General features: G+C 38.4%; 1 long non-coding RNA gene and 1 pseudogene across 4 annotated transcripts in view; both read right to left on the reverse strand.

Moving 5' to 3' along the window:
* The window catches only part of LOC137204797 (uncharacterized), a 420535-nt gene that overhangs the window by 343404 nt on the left and 58664 nt on the right, over positions 1-18467 (reverse strand). Inside the window, exon 1 of one of the 4 annotated variants that reach the window (XR_010933842.1) lies at positions 12794-12932. The exons of the other annotated variants lie outside the window; for them this stretch is intronic. This is a non-coding gene — a long non-coding RNA (uncharacterized lncRNA). Of the gene's footprint in view, positions 1-12793; positions 12933-18467 lie in introns of those variants that run through there. 4 annotated transcript variants of the gene reach the window in all.
* Positions 565-2280, reverse strand: LOC137205102 (mitochondrial ribonuclease P catalytic subunit-like; annotated as a pseudogene).

Raw genomic sequence — 18467 nt, forward strand, 5'->3', positions numbered from 1 at the left:
TGGGATATACTTTAAAGGAGAGCAATTCAGAATAGCTGAGGATTTTCTAAGCAGCCCACTCCAATTCTTCTTTAGACAGGCACTTTGTTTCCTTTAAATTTTAAATTGTCTTCAAAAAAAATTTTTTTATATATATATTTATTTATTTATTTTTGGCTGCGTTGTGTCTTCGTTGCTGTGCACGGGCTTTCTCTAGTTGCAGCCAGCGGAGGCTACTCTTCATTTCGGTGCACGGGCTTCTCGTTGCAGTGGCTTCTCTTGTTGTGGAGCACGGGCTCTAGGCATGTGGGCTTCAGTAGTTGTGGCACACAGGCTCAGCAGTTGTGGCTCGCAGGCTCTAGAGCGCAGGCTCAGTAGTTGTGGTGCATGGGCTTAGTCGCTCCGTGGCATGTAGGATCTTCCCAGACCAGGGCTTGAATCTGTGTCCCCTGCATTGGCAGGCAGATTCTTAGCCACTGTGCCAGCAGGGAAGTCCTCCCCACAAAATTTTTTTTTATTAAAAATCAATTTACTGATATGCAAACCAACTGGACCAAACAGGACAAACAGGATAGAAGCAATACTCTAAACAAGCGTCAACTTAAGAGCTCTGATGCCAACCGGGAGGACACCCAAACACAAGTTTAGCATGGGGGTAAGAGTCTCTGTCTTCTGGTGAAGGCAAATCCATTTGGTTGGCCCTTCGTAGGAATATCTTTCCACCAGGTCTTCATTGTAAGGTATGTGCCACGAGCCTCCAGTTGTTTGCACCAGGGTGTCAAAGATGAGAATATGCTGAAAAGTTATTTTTGATCCCGGATGCCTACAAACAATTGCTAGCTGATGTCCTTGCTGCCACTTAAATAACAGGTGTTGGGTCTTGGCATCAGGAACACAGGCCTCGTGGTCCCGCATCAGATTTTTTGTGATAAACTTGCAGTGGTTCCCTGAGTGCATTGTGGCATACAGAAGGAACGACATCCTCTGAGATGTTGTCAGCAAAAAAAAAAAAAAAAAGGCTGGCTTGCTTTTGCACATTTTCCATATCATCCTTCCTCCACCAGGAATTCTGCATGAACATATGCTTCCGGCCCAGGACCAGCACTTGAAGATTCTGCTTGGCTAGTTGAGAGACCACATCCAAGAGAACTTGAGAGTCACGAGCCTTAGGAAACATTTCGGCAACATTGAGCTCATCAATGACAATATCAAAAGGAGGACAGTATATTACAAAGTTCTGAAATCTCAAGTTCCTGAGGTGCTGTCTTTTTGTACTGGTCACCTCCATCTATCACATCCCTCATGATTTTTTCCCTTGAGAAATTCATACTCTTCTGAACTCAGGTGAATAGACTCTACAGTTTTTCCACAGTCCAAACACTGACGACTTTGCTGGACTGTGGTGAACTGTCCTTTCCATTGTTCTCCAGGAACACTTTCAAACCATGCTTTTATACTGTGGGCAAATGACTCCCCAGGATATAGCTGATTATTTCTTAGATACAATAGAATGTCATGTAGTTTGTTTGAATGCGATCATCTTTCATGTCTTTTCCAAAATCAAAGAAGGCTTTTAATGTTTCCAACATAGGAAAAATATCATGACCTAACAACTCTTGATACAAATTCCAAACTACACTTACATCTTGATGAAAGAGGGCTCCCTGGATACAGTCACTATAGTTCTTTTTTTAAGGAATCATGACTTGTTTGATGTCCTCTAACGGCAGCAAGGCCTATCTCCATCTGTCTGTATGGATTAATCCCTGGATGAGAAGAGCGTACCCTCCAGCTTCTAAACGCTTGTATCTGGCTTTCGTGATTTCATAGACATCAATAATTTCGATGTCTGCTTATGAAAAACACAGAGATACAAATACTTGACCAGCAAATCGTAGCCTACAATACCACTGTTTTTTGCAGCTACCTATGCCAGCACAGATTTGGCCACAACTACAGAAATATGGCATTTAACCATCTGTGAAATGATCCAATTTTCAAAGTTAGCCTTTTCTTTGAATTCTTCCTTAAGTTTATCCCACTCTTCTGAATTCAAAGGTTTTGTCGGGACTTGAATAATGTTCTTCACAGGTGGCAAGACGTGCTCTTTACTCAGAGGATTCATCTGTTATCGCTTCTTAAACGCTCCAGCTGCAAACATGTGAGCAGAATCGGCAGAGACTTGCTTATTACTGCCCTCATCTTTTTTCCTGACATATCTGGCTTTGGCTATCAGCAGATTCATTGCTTTAGTATTTTGTGGAGACACTGTTTTAAGAGAAAACCACTTCTTTCAGTTCCTGAGGCCAAACAGTCTTTGAGAAAGACAGAGAGAGAGAAGAGTGACCTGGGCCTAGCCCAAGGTATGGGTTGCTCTTCCAAAGTTTAGGAAAGCTTCGAATACCAGTGAAATAGAATGTCATTATGCAGTTAAGTCAGCACCAGATTGTGAGAGAGATGTTCAAAAAGCCTCAACTTCTACAGCATAATTAAGGGATTTGCGGGTAGGGGGCAGAGAACCGAAGCGCAACTTTCTAAAAGATGATTTTCAGCTTCTCACAGACAAATCAAATGCTTTTGGGGCTAGCAGCAACGAAGCTTGGTTGAGATCTCTCCATTAAACAAGGATATGGGGACATGCTACCTTGGTCGCAAGTTCCAGGACCAGGGGACAGAGCAGGAATTCTCTGGTGCCTGTTACATTCCAGTCCATGAACAGCAACACCCACGTACCATACAACCATAAACGCGGCGGAAATTCCCAAAAAAATTTGTTTAAAGAATTTTATTATTAGATTTTCTAAATCTTACTAAGACAAAGAATTAAGCATTAAAACATTACCTTAGGGTTACTGAATATACTACTTTTTTTGAATTTTATTTTATTTTTCTATACAGCATGTTCTTACTAGTTACCTATTCTATACGTATTAGTGTATATCTGTCAATCTCAATCTCCCAGTTCATCCCACCACCAACCCCCCACCGCTTTCCCCCCTTGGTGTCCGTACATTTGTTCTCTACATCTGTGTCTCTATTTCTGCCTTGCAAACCGGTTCATCTGTACCATTTTTCTAGATTCCACATATATGTATTAATATACGATATTCATTTTTCTCTTTCTGACTTACTTCACTCTGTATGACAGTCTCTAGGTCCATCCACATCTCTACAAAGGACCCCATTTCATTCCTTTTTATGGCTAATATTCCATTGTATATATGGTTCTGCTGGGGTTGTCAACCACAGTAAGGCACCCTCCTCGCCCTCACAAAATAAAAATACAAATTCTCTTTCTCTCAGATACAAACACACATGTAGAGGTGGGTACAGGAGCTCAGATCAGCTAATCAGATGCTCTCCGGACATTTCCACTCTCAAGAGGGCACCCACAGGGTCCAAAAGCAGCACCCAGAGGTTTGGGCCTCAGATTTCTGAGGTGAAGTCCCCGTAGCTTCTCAAGTTTTGTCTGTCCTAAGGCCTGATTTTCCAAATCTTCGTTTAATTCTCTAAGCAATCCATTATATCTCCAGGATATGTCTTCTCCTTTGTTTGACTTAGTCAAAGTCATTTTCCTTTGCTTACTGCAAAGAACCCTAACTGATGCGGCAGGGCTCACATTCAGGGCGTTCTGAGGCAGTGCAACTGGTAGAAACGGCCTTGGACTTGGTTGGAGTTGCGGGGGGAGGGGCAGGTAGAAGGCTCCCAGTCTTGGTTGAGCCCTGATTCCTCACGTAACACTGAGCAATCAGGACACTTCTCTGAGGTCCATATCTCACAGTTACTAAATAAGGAGTTGAGCTTAGAGACTTCTTTTTTTCCCAGCTCAAAAACTGGACAGTTTTATGAATGAAAGGGAACTGAGTAGGACAGGAGAGCAGGCTAGCATAGACTTGCTTTGCCAATATGACTTCACAGGACTTGGAGGAACTTTTCTGAAGGAATTGTGGCGACTCTCAGCATTGTCGCCCTCTACCACCGAGAGGACTTGGCTAGGAGCTAGTCGGCTGAAAGCCAGTGGGAGCTTTGCCAACAGGACCAGCTGACCGAGTCCGAGGCCACATCCATGCTGCCTGAAGTTCCTGCCAATAAGGGGCTGCTTCATCGAAACCTTGCTGGGGTCTTGCCAACAGTTACCATTTCTAGAAAGGTGTCAGCCCATGGTGACCATATCCAGCCCTCACCACCTTAGTGTGAATCACTCTTAAAATGTGAGAGAGAGAAGAGACTGCCAGCTTTTGCATATATTTCTTGAGGAGGATGAACAGAGGTTTCCTACCAGTAATACATTGTGGGTTTGATTCCTGGAAGATGCGTGCAAGGGAAAGCACATGGACCTGTGGAAATCTCCCCAGGCCCTAGGGTCCCAGTATGCTGTGCCCAGGTGTCACTTCTCAGGTGGCACACAACGCACAACCACAGGACACCATGACACGGGAGCACAAGAGGAAAAACCAGGGCGGGCAGAAGCTGTCACGCTTCCTGAAGAAGAGCCTGGAGAAATGGAAAATGAAATCTGCCCAGAAACAATGAGCCAACTTGCTCTAACAAACAGTATTAGCCCCAAGGAACTCTTAACTTGTAGAAAACGTGTAACAGAATGGAAATAAATGAACGGTAATTCAGGGCACCATCTTAGGTTCTGCTGACCTCGTGGTTGGAGAAACTCTGCAGAGTGAAAAAATGTTTTTTGAAAGTAAGGCTTTCCAAGCTAACCGGGATCCCCAGAGAGTAGGAACCCAAGAAAAGGATGTAGTACATTTTGGAAATGTCTCCTGTACATTCCTCTCTTCTGTTGTTAAATTACACCAAAGCCCAAGCTAGGTACCACTGATGAACAGAAGGCTCATTTAAAAGCCAAAGATATAAGTGTTTGTTCTCGAAGTAAACTGTGATGTTACCTATGAGACCAGGATAGTCCTACTTGAATGACTCTCGAATCAGGCAGCAAAGACCAAGCTGCACAAAGAGAGATGAGAAACAGTTAAACAGCCAAAAACAAAGAAGAAGAAAATGGACGTATCTTTGTCTCTTCTTTATTCCCAGCTACTGAAAATGAGTAAGAAGGAATAAAAGAGATAGATATATTTGTAAGTACAACCTACACATCAAAACTAAGGGATTTCTAAATATTGGAGGGAAAGCTAAATGTCACTCACCCTGTATATTATATTTGACCACCTAAATTCGAGTTATAGGAGTTCCTTCAAATTGGGGCAGCACAGGAAAGAAAATATTTTGCTGTAAGCAATAACCAGAGTGCATTCTCACGGAAGCATCGTAAACCCGTTGCATTGAATGCACCTGGGTAGTAGCTCACAGGAACTGAGATAGTTAAGCAACATTTCCAAAACTGTGCTCTATATAAATTAGTTCATTGAGATATTACATATCTTCATAACAGCCCCTCCACGATAAAATAATTTGAAAACATTCACTTCCTGCAGATGTTCAATGCACATTAGCATTTTAAAGACTAAGAAGCTCTGCAGTCAAATAGCTTATTTATCTTCATATAAACTAGTGTTTCTAAAAATTATTTGGCCATGGGACCATTTTTCATATAAAAATTATTTTAAAATCTTCTGGAATAGTTTTCCAAAGAATATAATTTAGAAAAGATATACCTACAGAAATTAATGAAGTTTATGTTAAAGCTAAATTTTTAACAACTGTAGGCAAGGAGATCTCTTTTTCAGTTTGTACATGATACTAAATACAAGAAAATTACAAGTTCGATCTGAGCTTCAGTGAATTTGTTTGCAATGTGGCATCAGTTGAGGAACAAAGTTCTAATTCTGTTTCAGCCACTTGCGGGCTTTGATACTGGACAACTTAACCTCGATGACTTTCAGCCTTCAAGACTGAGAAAATCAGATGCTCAACGTTGCTAATTACTAGAGAAATGCAAATCAAAACTACAGTGAGGGGGGCTTCCCTGGTGGCACAGTGGTTGAGAGTCCACCTGCCGATGCAGGGGACGCGGGTTCGTGCCCCGGTCCGGGAAGATCCCACGTGCCGCGGAGCGGCTGGGCCCGTGAGCCATGGCCGCTGAGCCTGCGCGTCCGGAGCCTGTGCTCCACAACGGGAGAGGCCACAACAGTGATAGGCCCGCGTACCGCAAAAAAAAAAAAAAAGATGCATGCACCCCAATATTCACTACAGCACTGTTTACAATAGCCAAGACATGGGAGCAACCTAAATGTCCATCAACAGAGGAATGGATAAAGAAGATGTGGTCCATATATACAATGGACTATTCCTCAGCCATAAAAAAGAATGAAATAATGCCATTTGCAGCAACACGGATGGACCTAGAGATTATCATACTAAGTGGAGTAAGTCAGACAGAGAAAGACAAATATCATATGACATCACTTATATGTGGAATCTAAAATATGATACAAATGAACTTATTTACAAAACAGAAACAGATTCACAGACTTCAGGAATAAACTTATGGTTACCAAAGGGGAAAGGTGGGGGGAGGAATAGATTGGGAGTTGGGGATTAACATATACACACTACTATATATAAAATAGATAGTCAACAAGGACCTACTGTATTGCACAGGGAACTCTACTCAATATTCTGTAATAACCTATATGGGAAGAGAATCTGGAAAAAAATGGATATATGTATAAATGAATCACTTTGATATGCACCTGAAACTAACACAGCATTGTAAATCAACTATACTCCAATATAAAATACAAATTAAATTTTTAAAAAGATTTTAAAAACAGAAATCTTGATTTCTTGGCAAAAAAAGACTGAGAAAATCATTAAGATATGTGTGTACATAATTTAGCACTATATTCAGCACATACTAAGTACTCAAAAACAGTTTGTATTATGGTAAGAAAATCAGTGTGTAGCAAAGAACTAGGTCCATGAATAAAGAAAAAGCCCTAAATAGAACTAGGACAAAATTTCTCTATGAAAGCCCATTTCTCAGGTGCCTTAATAAAGAAGAATGCACACTCAACAACAGACCTAGAGGCCGGCATGCCTAGGTACTATTTATACATGTGCACTAATTTATGTAACACTCCAGCAAATTTTTTTAAACAGCTATGTGCTCCTAAAACAGGCCAAGTTTTTTCTTGACTTAAAGTCTTCATACTCCAGTGACACCGTGGATGGACCTTGAGAACATTATGCTAAGTAAGATAAGTCAGACAGAGAAAGACAAATACTATGTGATTATCACTTAGATGTGGATTCTAAAAAAGCCAAACTCTTATAAACAGAGAGTAAAATGGTGGTCAGCAGGAGAGGGAAGGTGGGATATGGGACAGATGTCGTTTAAGAGCACAAACTTGCAACAAGTAGTAAATAAGTCCTAGATCTCTAGTCCACAATATAGTGAATATGGACAACAATATCGTATTATAATCACCAAGTTGCTAAGAGACTAGAACTTAATTATTACAACCACTGAAAAGAACTTATACTTATGTAATGTGATAGAGGTCCTAATTGTACACTAAAATGACAATCATCTTACAACATATAAATGTATCCACTTTTTTTAAAGTCTTCATACTCACTTCCCTTTGTGTGGAATGGCTTCTCCCACATGTGCATATGGCTTGTGCCCTCAGCTCCTTCAGAGCCCTTATCTGTGAGGCACCTAACAGGTGTTCAGACCTCTGACCTGAGGTTTTCCCTGATCACCTTATATAAAATGTAACAATCCCTACCCACCCACCAACCTAAAACTGACATGTCTGCTATTTTTCTCCACAAGTATTTTCTAACACCCTCTGACATACTACATATTGACTTGCCATTTGTTTACTGTCTGTTTCCCCTACAAAAATATAAGATGTCTGGAGGCCTTGTCTGTTTTGTTCATTCCTATGTCTTCATCTCCTTGAATAGTTCCTGACCCATAGTGGGAATTCATAAATATATGAATAAACAGTATGAAGATAAGTATCTTCTTTTCACCTCCTCTCATTAGTCTCCCAGGGACAAAAGTATACACTCGATGCCGTTTTTTAAGTCACCATTATTATTTTTACGTTGCCTTTTTTCTAAAAATGTTTTCAAGTGTCAAAATGAAATTTAAAGCCTTTAAAATTCAAACCTGCAACATTAATACAGTATTTATGCCTTATAAATCACGAATTTATCCTTGATGCTTTTTCTCCATACATTACACAAAGCATACTCCATTAGTTAACTCAAAAGCAATTTCCTGGATTACAAATACTTACCCTCACCAATTCCCCTACATTCCTTAAATTTTAAACAGAATAGTAACATGCAGCTTTGTCTTTAAAATCATTAAGCTCTTCTTTATCTTATATAAACTCCTAATCCTCTGAGCTAGGCAAGTAAGTATCTATAAACACACTGCCCCATGAACATGTTTTATTACCCCCTTATCTATAAAAGAGTTTGGGCTTCAATCAGCCTAACATCTCATCTGAACTTCTTCCAACCCTTCTAGCCAGTCATTCTTGGCATGGATTGGATTCCACCTAACAGAGATTGCCCAAGTTTTGCCGAACGTAGCAAATACCCTCCCTCTACTCAAATTAACGCATAAATATTAAATACATATCTATATTGTAAATAGATTTAAAATATACAAGTAAGGCTATTTCTCTTACATACATCCACTGAGAATACTTCTACCAGGACCAAGAAGCAAATACTTCTCACAATAATTAGTTGGACACGTCATGAAATGTCTATGAAGTGAAGAGTGAGCTCCTGCTCTCATCCCATCAAACTGTAGTTCTAGCCCTTTACCACTGGCTTCAGAAAAAAAATGGACAAGACATTTTGGAAACATTCCATGTGGTAGAGAGAGAGAACTGCTAACATGTGATGGTCTAGCCTGCAGTGTGTCTACCTCCTTGGTACACTGAAACCTTAATAAAGATTTAAAAAATAAATAAGTAAATAAAAATAGGTTCTGATAGGGAGGGTGGGAGGGAGGGAGACGCAAGAGGGAAGAGATATGGGAACATATGTATATGTATAACTGATTCACTTTGTTATAAAGCAGAAACTAACACACCATTGTAAAGCAATTATACCCCAATAAAGATGTTAAAAAAAAAAAAAGAAAGAAAGAAAAGAAGGAATGGATAAATACATTTAAAACATTCTGCAGCTTATCAATTTATTTTAAACATGTGGCATGTTTGACTGAAATCTGGAATTGCATTCCAAATGATTGAAATAAAAATCATTTACATGCACAAAAAAAAAAAAATAGGTTCTGGACTCTGTCAGATGAAATGAGCTGGCTTTTCTGTGGCATCAGCCTTGTGTGCCAGTGTGCGCAGGGTCCTCTTTCCTTCCCACTGCATCTCAGAGCTTGAATTTTCACATGGCAAAGTCCAGCCCATGGAATCACTGGCTGCACATTGGAGAATATTAGAGAGACCAAGAAAGGGTCTGACTTCTTCTAAAATGTATTACTGACATTTTTCTAACTATTGAATAGAGACGATTCAATATCCTACCCTGGGCATAACGGACTGATTTATAAGACATATTAGCCTGGTCCAGTAATAGAGAAGAAAGAGTAAAGACAAAATTTCATTCTTTCAGCCGTCTGAGGATTTTTCCACGCCAAATGCAAAATATCTCTTAAGTTCAGGGCATTTTGCATGATGTTTCTATTTTTTATGTGCTCAATTTCAATATGTAATTCAGAAATATGAAAATCAGGCTTTTGTTCTGACTCTTTTGTGTTCAGAATAATTCATGTTACTGAAGTCATATTTGCCATGACTTGGTGGGCGTTTCTGTTGCTAAAGGCAGGTTATTTTTCCCTTTTCTAGGAGCTTCTGGTCTACAATTAATGTATTAAGGAAATAAAATATCAGGGTTTTTACTAGAAAATATGCTTGAATCCAAGTTCTAAATATGCATATTTGAAAGTATTAGATTGAATGACAAACCGTGGTACACAAATACTAACCACGCCAATCATAAATAGTACGCATTATAACCTGGATATGTGCCCGACGCTTGCCCGGCCACTTCACATGAAATAAACTTACACTTGACACAGGGCCTTTATTTCTAGGCGTGGCCGCAAATATTCGCTTCATTTGTATTTCCATGTGATAACTGGAAGGCGAGTATTATTTTGCTTTCATTTACATGTAGAAAAACGGTGACAACGTTCATGTTTTCTTTATGCAAAAATTAAAGCAACGGCTTAATGTTTCAAGGAAGTCAGGAGGCAGAAGGAAGTCCAGTGTCTTTATATGCTTCTACTTTTTCCTCAAGAAATAGTTTCTATGAAATTATATTTGCCAAGCATTAGACTTCTCAAGTGCTTTTCCATACAATATCTCATTTGAACCTCACAATTGCTCTCTCATGTGTGTGCTTGCATGTTTTCCACTTCGGACAGTAATATTTTGGCCCTTCTTCCAAAAGTAAGCATAACCCCATTTTTTGTGTGTGTTAAACTTTTTAATCCAGTTGTGTGAAACAGTCTTTTTAAGGCCCGGGTAAGCTGTAGTTTTCATACTTACTTAGAACAAACACATTTCAAGGGCATCCTGAACTCCCATGGTCCATCACATAGAGGACAATAGCACAGACTGGGAAAATGAGCTTTGTCTTGATAAATGAACATATTTACAGGCACATATGCAGATAAGCAGGTGTTCTTGAAAATTGTCACTCTTAAGAATCTGCTATTTATTGACACTTCCTTCTCTGTTTTTCTTATATTTGATGGTTTTGTTAGATATGACATAACATCATTAATTATGACTCCACTAATTTCAAGTTTATGTTATATTGGATGAAGAAAGAGTTGGCCTTTTCTTCCACGTACCTTTCCTTCCTTCCTTTTTTCTTCCTTTTCTTCCTTTTCTTTCTTTTTACTTTTCCCTCTCTTTACTTTCCTCCCTCTCCCATTCTTCTTTCTTTTGTTTTTAATTAAAAATTTTTTTTTTACTTTGACTTTAAATTTAATTTTTATTTTATAGTGGAGTATAGTTGATTTACAATGCTGTGTTAGTTTCAGGTGTACAGCAACGTGATTCAGTTATACATATACATATATCCATTCTTTTCTCAGATTCTTTTCCCATATAGGTTATTACAGAATATTCAGTAGAGTTCCCTGTGCTATACAGTAGGTCCTCGCTGATTATCTGTTTTATATATAGTAGTGTGTACATATTAATCCCAAACTCCTAATTTATTCCTCTCTCCCCACCTTTCCCGTTTGTCAGAGTGACTGATCCAAGGTCACATGGCCTCAACTCTGGCCTTCTGGTAGGTATCATACTCTTTCCTATACAGCACACCACAGCAAAAACTTGACTATTTATTTTTCTATAAAAATGTAACTGTGCATTGCTCCCATGTCTTAAAATCACCAAGAAATTTTCACTAGACCTTACTACCCTCTACTTCTCTCTCTTTATAAGTTAAAACTATAAACACCATGATACTGGCTTTCTAGCCAGCATACTGGAACTCATTCTAAAATTAGCTTTCAAGGCAGTCACCTTGAGAATCTTTTGTCCTGTTACAAACATACCTCACTGATCAAAATATGTTTAAAATGCTTTGGGAATTACTTTGAAAACCAGGTTACAGGCCACAAAAGAATATCACTTTCTTTACTTCATAGTTACACCTCAATTATTTTTTAAATTAGTAACATTTTAATCACTCACTTTCTTCACCAGATGAGACTCTGATTTCTTTGGATCTTTCCCAAATACAATATTTTCACTCAAAGTATGAAAAATTTTTCACTGTTAAACATAATTTTTAAAGTTTGCCACGGTCTTGCGGAACGATTCCACAAGAGAAATTCCAAGAATGACTTGTCCAAAGGCAGCATCCCTGAAATGAGTATGGAGCCTGCCAAGGTGATGTCTTGGACAGGACTAACTTTCCCTTAGCTTTGAAATTTTATTCAAAAATAAGTTTTTGAAACTTATAGTCACATATCATGTATATATGAGTCAGCCTATACCCACAGTGCTTACGGAGGAATTCTACATAAATGTCTAAAAAGGAGAGGCTGTTCCCACGGCTGCCAAAATAAAGTCCTCTAGAGATAGACAGTGATTTTCTGAACTAGCAATGCTTCCATTGACAAAGGACTTCTGTTTCTTCCGATTTAGCAAGTTTCAGTTCAATCTACCAATTTTCCCATTATGCCACTTCTAAGAAAAAGGATCATTTTAACCCCAGTAAAGCATTTCAATAAATTGCCCACTATCAAAAGGCAAAGGATGTGTTATGACACCTCTTTCCTGCCTCAGAAATAATTTTTCTGTCATTTTGACAAGTAAGTGAAGCATCTCTTTCCCATCTGAAAAAGTCAGTTGGCATTCCTTCATCAAGTAAGCTTCCAAGTGTTTCTTCATTTGACCCTCAAAACACTTTTTAACACTTTACTTGTGAGTGATGTCAACTGGTATGCAAGCCACTTGGTACATTCCCAGACCCTTTAAAATAATTCCATCATACTGGCTAATCCTAGGGGGTCTCTCCAGAACTAAGTGTGCTTGTAAAACTGTTCATAAAAGGGTCTCTTATTTCTGTCTCTACTTCCTTTAACACCCTGGTTTTGTTTTACTTGGACCAAGAAACGCATCAAATCTCAAAGCTTAGAATATTGGTCCATTTTTCAAGCTCTTCAAGGAGCCTGTTCTCTGAACCCTCATCCTTCTTACTAATACATTTGATTAAAGCAAATTCCCCTTTGTGAAACCAGAAACCAAATGTTTCTGCTTTACTCCTAACGCTTGCATTTGGCTTCAGTCTTCATTAATTAACCACTTGGATATTTAAGAGTCCTCACCTCTTTTTCCCAGTACGTACATAGTCTTCAAAAGTCTTTCAGCAGTCGGTTGAAATGTTTAGTCTTGCTTGAAATTAATTTTCCACTTTTATTGTTCCAATGATTTGGCAGGTTTTATGTCTTTATAATAACTCCCCAGAATCCTTTGAACCTGTTATGCTTTTTATGTTTGTGCTTGATATGTTTCCTTAGCAACACGTCAATTCTGCCAGCTCTGTTCCATGAAATTTAAAGAGTGAACATGTCTGAGATATGAATATGAAGACGACTTTCATAGGTTTTGATGTTTTGATGGTCCTTAAAATAGTTTTTAAATTATGGCTGCGATCAGGACATATACCTTTTATTTCAACTCCACTTTTTTCAACCAATGTGATTCCTGTGTTTCTTTGATTCTTTTCTACTTCCTTTACTAGAGCGAGTTTTTAAAACTTGGTTAATTAATAAGATCACGGAAATATTACAGTAGGCAGATTTTATCAATTCCAGAAACCAACAGTTTCCACAAATCTCACCACTTTAGCTTTTTAAACACATAAATGAATCACACTAAATCCTCATAATATTATTGTTTGGCTGCAGAAATATCATCTAGCCATTCACTTAACAACTATTAATCTGGCAGTATTGAATACAGATTTTTTGAAATTACAGAGTATGCTTTACTGAACATTTTTCCATTTCTTGTAGGTCATTAGATTCTGCTAGTCTCTGTACCTCCCACTGAATGGGGTCCCCACCAAAAATAAATGGGGTCATTTTTAGTAGTGCTCTAAGGCAAGAGCAGTTAACCAACACATGGCATTCCTGTCCTCGCTGACTCACAGGATGACTATCACTTACCTGGAGACCAAAATAATAGTTATGAAAAATATGTATATATTTCAAGCCCCTATGTGGTGGAAACATCACGGGCTTAGGGGCAAACAGATCTGAGCTCAGATCTTGGCTATGCTCCTTACTGTGTGACCTGGGACAAGTATGTAATCCTATTGAGTGCAGGTTTTCTTACGTGCAGCATGGATTACTATGCTAATTAAATGACATATATGAAGTGCTTGGTATGTAGTTGGTATTTCTTGAGTAAATGTTTTAATTAACACTCTTTAATGCATTAACGTTGGAAATTAGAGTTTTCACAAAAACAGTACCTGTGTGAATGGTTTAAATATTATACAGTAAATCCTTCTCATCCATGAAAATTCCAGTAGTAAGAGAATCCCTGTTGAGGAACTTAGAAGCTTACAACAAAAAAAGCGTTCAGTTCTGTTTTTGCTGTGTTTTGAAGCTGAGTTGCCAGTTGCATAAACACTGAGGGTTGTTCTCTTCCTTTGGTAAATCAATCTCATTATCAATATGTAATCTCTCTCTTTATTCCTGGTAATATTTCTTGTTCTAAAGCCTACTTTGACATCAAAATTAAGTCTTCTGGTTTCTTTTGATGAGTGTTTTCATGATATATCTTTTCCTATCCTTTTCCTTTAATTCATCTGTGACTTTATATTTCAAGTGGAACTCATAAACAGGATATAGTTGGGTCTTGCTTTTTAGTCAATCTGCTTTTTATGTGATAAAATGACATAATTTATGTATTGACATACAAATATCACTATGATTTGGTTAAAAAATCACCCATCTTTCTAATAGTTTTCTATGTCCCATCTGTCCTTTGTACTTGTTCCTCTTAAATATTTTTTATTCCCTTTTAGCTTTTCTATTGGCTTATTAGCTATACCTCTTTGCTTTATCCTTTGTAGTGGTTGATCAGGGGTTACAACATGCCCCTGAAACCTATCACACACTAACCTAATGTCATTTATCATTACACATACTGTAAAAAAGCTTACAGCCATACACTTGCATTTCTCCCTCTTAGCTTTTATGCTGTTATTGTCATGCCTTTTACTTCTACATGTGTCATAAACCCCACAATTCATTGTTGTTATTTTGACTTTAAACAATATGTTATTTTAAAAGATTTTTTTAAATAAGAAAAATATCTTTTGTATTTACCAACATTTTACCACTTCCAGAACTCTTAATTCTTTTGTCTTTCCTACAATAAGTATACAATCCTATGAACAAAAATTAAAATTATAAAAGTTATATTCAGACTCAGTATAGGCTAAAAATCTCATCTAATAGTCAGATGTCCAAAATATAATAAGGTATACATTGATAGCTGTTAGAAATTTTCAGGCTATTTCCAACCTTTAAAATAAAATCAGACCAAAATAAGAAGTTTGCTCACTCGAAGTTTAAATTATTTTTAAAAAAGAAAACATATATTAGTGAATATTTTGTCAAATCTAGCATCATGGGATCACTAGTCTATTTTATCTCAAAAAGAGCAGTGGGAAGCAGGGTCCCTTTCATCTCCAAAGAAATCCAATTAGTTTATCAATTTCTACTATTTAGAACAGCAATATATCCCATAATTTCTGACCCTAAACTCCCAGCTTATTGATGATTTTTAAAATTATCTTCATAGAGGGACAAGTCTGACTTCCTGCATCCATCCCCTTTTCTAAAGCTTAAGAAGTCATAGACAAGAGAAAATCTTTTTTGTTCTTTGATTAGACAAACTATAAAATGGAAGCAGAACTTTCTAGGAAATAATACCCTATCAGCCAAATAAATTGACAAAATTAGCACCTGTTGATATGTTGATCAGAGATAATGTATATTATACACTTTCATTCAAGTCCAAATATTAAAGCATTCAGTGCCAACATTAATTTTGCTTTCCACCCAGAACTGACTGGGTATTAAAAATAGTTAGGTAGATTTTGCTAAGTAATCAATGAAATAATAGTGACAATTATATCCTGGTGCATTCTGATCATGTTATGGTAGAAAATAAGTTGGAGGTTGGGACGAGGAGACTCAGTTTGATAAGTATAGAAACAGGGCACAATATTTCTAGCACCTAATTCTACTGCAAAGATCAAGACATATGGCAAAGCTGTTTTTCAGTCAATAATTATTGACTCAGAGCCCACAGTGTTCTGGGTGCTGACATACACCAGTAAACAAGACAGACAAAAATCCCTGCCCTTAAGGAGATTTTAATTCTGATTTTTATAGAACACAAACACAAATCCTTCTCTCTTTAACATCTCGCAACGCATCATGGAACGTAACCATGTCCCAGTCTGACATTTCACCTGGTGCCACTTAGGAATCTTGACATAATGAAGAGGAATAAATCTTTTTAGATCGGTGCTTAGATACACAAACAAACTAGATACACCCAACATAGTAACCACCTTTTTAAACCATTCACAAATCACAGACCCGATTAACATATTTTTTTCTACTCCACTGTGCGTGAAAATAACAGGAAAGCTGTTTCCATTACCAAAAGCTCAGGCACATGGACTAGTTTTAGGGCCAATGGAAGTGTGGAAGTTTGTCAAGGTGTGTTGGAAGGCTGGTACGCAAACTGGTGGGCATCTAATATTTAGATGTGGTGAAATGGAAACGTCATGGTACTGGAAACCAGAAGACCTGCCACATCTTAGAGAAGTCTCAAATTTGGGGGTTTGCATGAGCTCATTCCTTTAAAAAAAAGTTCTGAACCACAGTCATATTCAGCTCTAAAACTTTGACTCCATGTTTCCCTAGGCAAAACCCAAAGCTCCAACTCCTGAACTTTACCTGCAGGGTGCAGAAGACAGTCTTGTACACTAAGAAAGGAGCAAACAATACGGTAAAGATCAATAGTCTCAGACATACTTCTCTTCCCACCACTCAGTTTCTTCCCAGTTGCTTTCCTTTCATGTATTTGGAGAGTCTGATCAAAACGCAAGTTAGGGCTTCCCTGGTGGCGCAGTGGTTGAGAACCCACCTGCCGATGCAGGGGACGCGGGTTCGTGCCCCAATCCGGGAAGATCCCGCATGCCGCAGAGCGGCTGGGCCCGTGAGCCATGGCCTCTGAGCCTGCGCGTCCGGAGCCTGTGCTCCGCAACGGGAGAGGCCGCAGCAGTGAGAGGGCTGCGTACCGCAAACAAAAGCAAAAACAAAAAGTATCAGATTTGTCACTTTTCCATATAAAAAGTAGTGGTTTAGAGTATAGTATTTAGACTAAACCGACCAGGGGTTGAATCATACCTCTACACTATTATTGTGTGACCTCAAACAAGTTTTTAATCATTCTGTTCCTCAATCCATTTGTAAAAGTGGGGGTAAAAATAATATCTACCTGTTAGGATTCCTTGAGGATCAAATGAATTAGTGCAAGAGTAGTACTTAGAACAATGCCTGACACCCAATAAGCACTTGATAAGTGTAAGGTGTTGTTAATATCATCATCATCACCATCATCACCACCACCACCCCCATCACAATCATTATCATCATCATCTGGGGTCGTTATCTACTCTGAGAAAATTAAGCACATGATCACCAGATCCTCATTTCACTTTGTGCCCCTGTAGATACAGTCATGAAGTTGCTGCTCATGGCTAATGTTGTCCCTTTGTCTTTCACAATTATTGTTCTCTTTTTTTGCCACAACTGATTTCAAGAAATGTTGAGTTGTTTCATGAAACTAAATGAATTCAACGAGTCACCTTTGTCTCCATTAAAAAGAGGAAGGTGGGCTTCCCTGGTGGTGCAGTGGTTGAGAATCTGCCTGCCAATGCAGGGGACATGGGTTCGAGCCCTGGTCTGGGAAGATCCCACATGCCACGGAGCAACTGGGCCCGTGAGCCACAACTACTGAGCCTGCGCGTCTGGAGCCTGTGCTCCGCAACAAGAGAGGCCGCGACAGTGAGAGGCCCGCGCACCGCGATGAAGAGCGGCCCCCACTCGACTCAACTAGAGAAAGCCCTCGTACAGAAACGAAGACCCAACACAGCCAAAAATAAATAAATAATAATAAAAAATAAAGAGGAAGGTAATATTTGAAGTGGGAGCATGTTGAAAAGGTGTATGAAGACTTTCTCTCTACCTGGAATATTAAAATACTTCAGGACTATAACTTAGTGTTACAGAACATCCAAAAATTTCTAAGTATCCTTATATTTGGGCTTTTATTCTTAGCTGTAATAGCCTTTATATATGCTCTTTCATACTAGTCTTTCATCCTAGAATGTGTAATATATTTGTTTTAAGGCTTCAAGTAATTGAACCCAAAAACAATAAAAACTTCACTAAGGTTTATGACCCTTGGACAGTAAACTCATATGAATAACTCACAATTAGCTCTACAATACTAATGGTACCAATAGAAATCGTCTTCATTTAACAAAGTTAGGATTCCAAAAATAAAACTGTATCAACCAATGTTTCGCATCAGGCTTGAAAGACTTTATAGGAATTGTTTGCTTGATTTTTTGATGTTCAACACAGTTACAAAAGATACAGGTACCAAAATACATATCTCTTATGACGGTCAGGTTAGAGAGTACATATTTGATAATATGACCTAGGGAAAATTCATCCAACCAAACTACAGGTAATGGCCCATAATCTAAACACCTATTATGTTCATCAAAGACACATTTCTGGTATTAGCACCTTTTCCATTCTTAACCAACTACCTTTATAAATTATTTAAGTTGTGATTATAATCTCAAGGCCAGATATATCAATATTTTGTCTGCATCTAGCAATATTCTTTTGAAAATTGCCTCCTTAATTTAGGTGGGGAAACGCACATCCTTTCAGC

Source organism: Pseudorca crassidens, chromosome 13 (assembly GCF_039906515.1).
Source record: "Pseudorca crassidens isolate mPseCra1 chromosome 13, mPseCra1.hap1, whole genome shotgun sequence".
In the NCBI taxonomy this organism is placed as follows: Eukaryota; Metazoa; Chordata; class Mammalia; order Artiodactyla; family Delphinidae; genus Pseudorca; species Pseudorca crassidens.